Source organism: Choristoneura fumiferana, chromosome 10, assembly GCF_025370935.1.
Source record: "Choristoneura fumiferana chromosome 10, NRCan_CFum_1, whole genome shotgun sequence".
NCBI classification, from domain to species: domain Eukaryota; kingdom Metazoa; phylum Arthropoda; class Insecta; order Lepidoptera; family Tortricidae; genus Choristoneura; species Choristoneura fumiferana.
Genome location: NC_133481.1, coordinates 6,384,445 through 6,391,311, shown reverse-complemented (window position 1 = coordinate 6,391,311; position 6,867 = coordinate 6,384,445). Strand labels below are relative to the sequence as shown.

At 32.0% G+C, this 6,867-nt stretch overlaps 1 long non-coding RNA gene across 1 annotated transcript; it reads left to right on the top strand.

Moving 5' to 3' along the window:
- Positions 1 to 8: 8 nt before the first annotated feature.
- Positions 9 to 5,226, top strand: LOC141431951 (uncharacterized). The gene is made up of 2 exons (XR_012451778.1): positions 9 to 1,094; positions 1,375 to 5,226. It is a non-coding gene; the product is annotated as an uncharacterized lncRNA (long non-coding RNA).
- Positions 5,227 to 6,867: the final 1,641 nt, after the last annotated feature.

Below are 6,867 nucleotides of genomic sequence, written 5' to 3'. Positions count from 1 at the left end.
GCCTGTAATATTGTCTATGGTCCAGAGAGGTTTATTAAAAAAATAAAATTATTGTCAATGGACGACCGACAAGGAACTGCACGAGACGTGTTTAATTTCTCTCCCATTTAATATTAAATAATAAAAATATAATCCTCTCCGCGCCCCAACACATGGTGTCAGAAGTCGGCAATGGAGAGAACTACGGACACAAGCAAGGTACGCAATATTGTTCTTGCCAATGGCCTTAAGCCATTTTGCCTGGCTAAAGAGAACGGCGGCAAAGAGTGCGCAAATTCGCAGAAATGGAAGTTGTGGAAACAAAAGTTTATGATATTTTTTGAAGCTAATGACCTAGAGAACGTACCAAATCAAAAACAAATAGCGATATTTTTAAATTCCATTGGAGATGAAGGACTCGAGATATTCAATTCATTTAACGTTGACATAAAAAAAGAAACACTACCCTCCTTATTGGAAAAATTCGATTCAAAATTTAACGAATACAAGAATACAACCGTTGAGAGATACAATTTTTTCACAAGGTTTCAAAAACAAAACGAAAATTTGGATGAATATGTTACATGCTTAAATAATCTATCAACCAGTTGCAAATTTGAAAACTTAAAAGATTCGTTAGTCAAGGACATGTTCATAATCGGAATAAGAAATAATCAAATCAAGGAAAATTTGTTACAAAAACAGTTAAAAGACATAAATGAAGCAATAGAAGTCGCAAAAACAATGGAATTATCGTGTCAAAGATCGAAAAAATTGGGAAATGAAGAATCAGAGATAGTTCAAGCAATATATCGAAATACCCACACAAGCAGAAATCCTACTCCAGGACGTCCAACAAGATCAAAATCCAAGCCAGACTTTCAAAGAAATTACCGGAACAAGAGCAGCAGTCGAGAACAAAGACCTACAAATTCTTTTTCAGCACATTTCAGGGCAAACAGCAAATCAAGGGCAGCGACATAGTCTGTAAAAGATGTGGCCAGCAGCATCGAGTCAGATGTCCAGCACAAGGGAAAATCTGTTCAATTTGCAAAAAGCCAAACCATTTTGCATTATGTTGTTACTACAAAGACCAAAGTAAAAATAACAGAAATGTAAGTTTTATTAATTTAGAAAATTCAAATGAATCTGACATTAATAATGATAATAATTTTTCACACGATTATGTAATTAATATAGTAAATAATTGCCATGATAATAATTCGTCAAATTGGAAAATTAATTTAAATTTTTGTAACCAACGATTTAGTTGTCAAATTGATACTGGAGCAGATATTAACGTAATTTCACTAGATATTTTGCAACAATTAGAAAAAAGCTGCAATATTAAAATTCCAATTCAAAGTGCATATGATAACATTTTTACATTTTCAGGTCAATTAATTGAAAACTTAGGTAGGGTCATGCTGGATTGTTCATTTGACAATGGACGATGTGTCAACATTATGTTTACTGTCGTTAAATGTAAGTGTGCAACAATTTTGGGCTGGAAAACTTGCGAGGACTGTGGTATTGTTAAAAGACTGTTTGAACTTACAAATACACAAAATACTAACCAAAGGTCAGTACAAGCAATCATTGAGAATTACTCTGATGTATTCGAAGGGTTAGGATGTTTACCGGGTGAAGCTCATTTGGATTTAGACAATAGCATTACACCAAAAATTTGCCCGGTACGCAGAATTCCCTTTGCATTACACCCTAAACTTAAATCTGAATTAGATAGAATGGAAGAACAACAGGTCATTCAGAAAGTAACCAAACCAACTCCATGGGTCAATGCTATAGTACCAGTAGAAAAACCTAATGGAGGATTACGAATTTGTCTTGACCCGAGGAATCTTAATAAAGCAATAAAAAGACCTCACTTTCCTTATCCTACCTTAGATGATTTGCGATCAAAAGTAGCTGGTGCTGCAGTTTTTTCCAAATTGGATGCGAATTCTGGGTATTGGATGATAAAATTAGACTCTGAGAGCAGTGACCTCTGCACATTTAGTACTCAATTTGGCAGATATAAGTTTCTTCGATTACCTTATGGCATTAACTCAAGTGGTGAAATCTTTCATAGAATTATGACAGATTTGTTTGGAGAGCTACCTGGCGTTCTGATATTTGTTGATGATATTCTGATATATGGTGTAAACCAAGCAGAGCATGATATAAGGTTAGAGAATGTCTTAAAAAAGGCTAGAGAAGTTAACTTAAAATTTAATAGGTCTAAGTGTCAGTTCAGTAAGACAGAAGTAACATATGTAGGACACATTTTTAACAAAAATGGTATTTCAGCAGATAATTCTAAGGTCGAAGCTATCATGAAAATGCCTAAGCCAGAAAATGTCAAGGATCTCCAAAGATTTTTAGGCATGGTAAATTATTTAGGTTCATATATACCCAACTTAGCTCATGAAACCAGTATTCTTAGAGATCTTCTTAAAAAACAAAACATATGGCAGTGGACGCATAATCATGATAAGCAATTTTTTAATTTAAAACAACTAATTTGTCAATCACCTGTTCTAGTGCACTATGATGTTAAAAAACCAGTCCGAATGTCAGTTGATTCTAGTCAAAGTGCTGTAGGTGCAGTGATTTTTCATGGGAAAAACCCTATTGCTTACTCTTCCAAATCTCTTACAAAAACACAACAAAACTATGCTCAAATAGAAAAAGAATTATATGCAATTGTTTTTGGATGCAAAAAATTTCATCAGTATATTTATGGTAAAACTACTCATGTAGAAACTGATCATCAGCCTCTGGTAACACTGTTCAAGAAGCCACTTTCAGATGTCCCAGCACGTCTGCAAAGAATGATGATAACATTGCAGTCATATGATCTAATAGTTTCTTACACAAAAGGCACTGAAATGTATGTGTCTGATACATTGTCAAGGGCTCCAATTATGAACACAGAGGTAGATGAATCTGATTTTGATGACTTAGAGAACAAAATGATCCGTCAAATTAAATTATTAACTTCTAATTTAGCTATAACACAGAATAAATTACAGGAAATTGTGTGTCATACAGGGTCAGACATGGTCTTACAAAAATTAAAAGAATACTTTAAGACAGGATGGCCAAACAGCAAACAACAATGTGACCCATTAACTTTGCCATATTGGAATAGTCGTGATGAAATTCATGTAATAGATGAAATAGTTTTCAAAAATCAGTCTGTAATAATTCCCAAATCAATGCGGTCAGAAATATTGGAAAAATTGCATGAAGGTCACATGGGAATGGAAAAAACCAAAAACTTGGCACGTGGTGTAGTATTTTGGCCAAATATTTACCATGATATTGAAATGAAAATAAGACAGTGTGAAGCTTGTGTGACATACAGTTCAAATAAAACAAAAGAAACATTATTAAGTCATGAACAGCCAATTTTGCCATGGCAAAAAATAGCTACAGATTTATTTGATTATAATAATAAAAAATATCTTCTGGTAGTGGACTACTATTCTAATTATATTGAAATAGCTCATTTAAACACTGATCATCGCAGTCAAACAGTCATAAATCATTTAAGATCAATTTTTGCTCGACATGGTATCCCGCTGCAACTTGTGAGTGATGGTGGTCCTCCATACAATTCTCAAGAGTTCCAAAAGTTCACAAAGGACTGGGATATAGAGCACATTACATCTAGTCCACACTTGCCAAGGTCCAATGGTCTTGCAGAAATTTCTGTAAAAATAATAAAAAATATATTTAGAAAGTGTGAAAACTCAGGTACAGATTTCTATATAGGTCTATTACAGTATAGAACAACATCTAGGGGAAAATTAAAGTCTCCATCTGAACTACTTATGTCGAGAATACTAAGAACTAAATTACCTATAAAAACTAATAATTTGAAACCTAAAATTGTCAAATTTTCTGATCATATAAAAGATAAGTCTGAAATAATGGAAAAAAGAAAGTCATATTATGATAAAAGTGCTAGTGAACCTAAAGAATTTCATCCAAATGATGAAGTATATTATAAGAAAAGTCCTAAAGATCTAGCGTGGTCAAAAGGATGTATTTTGTCTAAGTCAAACTTTCCTAGGTCATACCTAGTGAAAGGTGAAAATGGTACAATATATAGAAGAAATACACAACATATTAAGTTGTATAAGTCATGTCTATCACAGTCAAATGATGAAGTCAATGAGTCAAATGGTCATAATCGTCACAGTCTTGTAAACAATAACAGTCAAAAAATGTCGGGGTCACAGTCTGAACAGTCAAGTCGAACATTTAAAGTCAATAAACATAAGTCAAAGTCAAATGATGAAATTGAGTCTAAAAGTCAATGTTCAAGTCAGTATGAAAATTATTTGAAGGGGAAGGATAATGTGAGATATCATTATTTTATTCCAGACTATTTAATTAATGCTAAAAATCAAGTGTCAAATTATATAAATGAAAGTCAAAGTAATCATTCCAAGACTAATTCTATGAATGATACTTTTATGTCTGTCGAGTCGAGTCAGTCAAATAATATAATAAGTTCTTTGAATGAGGAAAATGTACAAAGTCCATCGAATGATAATAATGTATTGAGTCCGTCAAGTGATCAAAATAATTTGTCAAATAATCATTCAATCATAAGTCCAATGTCTAGCTCGTGTTTCGAGTCTGATACTTTACAGTCTCCATTATTTATAGAAGTCAATGAGGACGGTCAAGATATCCAATTTTTATCTGAAAATCAATTAGTCATGTCTCCATCAGATATACAGTCAAACTCTAACTCTAGTAGTATAAAAAACTTACCTGAAATGATGGATATTGCGGTCAGTAGCAATACTCCTGAGTTGAGGTATAGCTCTAGAGGAAGATTATTAAAACAAACAAAGAAACTGGATTTGTGACTATATTTTATTGTAAAATTACATAACAGCTTATAACTAAAAAACACTAAATATGACGATGTTAACACTGATAATTTAATTTAAAATTGTGACATGTATTATTTGATTTCATAAACTCTTATTCACAATAGTAAGATGTTGAATTGAATTGTATTGTAATTAATTGAATAATCAAATTTATAATTTAAATATTAATAAACAATGTCAAAATGATAAATATGGAAATGTCACTGAAATGTCATTAATGTCAAAATTTATTTTTTTTTCTTTAAGAAAGGGCATGTAATATTGTCTATGGTCCAGAGAGGTTTATTAAAAAAATAAAATTATTGTCAATGGACGACCGACAAGGAACTGCACAAGACGTGTTTAATTTCTCTCCCATTTAATATTAAATAATAAAAATATAATCCTCCCGCGCCCCAACACACATTGAAAACGCGTTTCAAAATTCATAAATAGACCTGGATAATAAATCTCAATCTTTACCAATTTTGTCGAATAATACAATGATTATACTTAACATTATCTACGATGTAGCGTAGTGTAGTGGCGAGGGGTGAGATGTTTAAGTAGGCAACTCGGACTAAAAGAGCACCTAATACGGTATTTGACAACTCCTGATTTTGCCATATCTTAATATTATTATGAAAATATAGATAAACAGATAGTGTTTAGCGAAGAGAAAATTTAAATCGGTTGAAAATTGGATTTATAGTGATTTTTTGAAAAATCTAAATACCTGTCTCTTTCTCAAACGCTTTTCTCTATGCAGCAAGTATGGCGGTACTGGCGTGTGACGTCACATGCCAGTATGTCTTTCTCTGTCTAATCTTGAATTTCAAACCTGTATAACTTTGTTATTTGTAAAGATAGCTTAAAAATTGTTTTTCTATTCGATAACAGGCATTGTGTAGTTTTAAATTATAAAACATATACGAAATAGTCAAATACCGTATTATGGGCAAGTGAGAGAAGCGCGTCGTCTTTGGGCGCAAATCCTCGTCATTAGTGTAAGTACCTACCTACATCACCTTTCCCATACCGTATTTGACTATTTTTTATACGTTTTATAAATTAAAACCTCACAATGCCTGTTATCGAATAGAGAAACCATTTTTAAGCTACCTTTACAAATAACAAAATTGTAAAGGTTTGAAAGTCAAGATTAGAGTGATGTCACACGCAAGTAGCGCCATACTTGCTGCATAGAGAAAAGCGTTTGAGAAAGAGACAGGTATAAGTATAGATTTTTCAAAAAATAATTATAAATCTAATTTTCAACCGATTTAAGTTTTCTCTTCGCTAAACACTGTCTGTATATAGGTATCTATATTTTCAATAATATACAAGGTGTTAATTATAATATAACTGAAAACCAGAAAGTAGTTTGCTCAGAATCGATTACACTATGTTCTAAATTAGGTTGTGTGTTTTAAAATCCTTTTTTTATTGCGCCCAGTCTAAAAGTTACGACTGCAACATGCGCCAATTAAATATTTCAGCGAGGTTGCATACTATTTCGATAATTTAATACTGGCCATTTTGCTGTCAATGTGTGATTTTCTTCTAAAAACGTCAAAGCGCAAATGACAAATAAAAAAAAAAAAATAAAAAAATATAAGTGTAGAGTTAGAAATTACTGACTTAGCAAAACACACGAATACTTATCTTTTAAAATAATGGTGGTATTCAAAAATAAATGCAATCAACTGACTTAAAATGAAAAAATATTTTTTTTTTGTCTGAGGTTTTCAGTTAATTAACACCTTGTATTAGACATGGAAAATTCAGGAGTTTTCAAACACCGTATTCTTGACATCTCTGATGTCTACCTACTATTTACAAGGTAACAAACAGAGAGGTACTTTCATATAAGTATCGTGTTGTCTTCATGTTGTCTACCTGATCGAATTAACATACTAGAAAATACCTATCAAAATTTGTGAACATTTATGCGAAATTTTAATTATAATTATACCTACCTAACGAATACTCG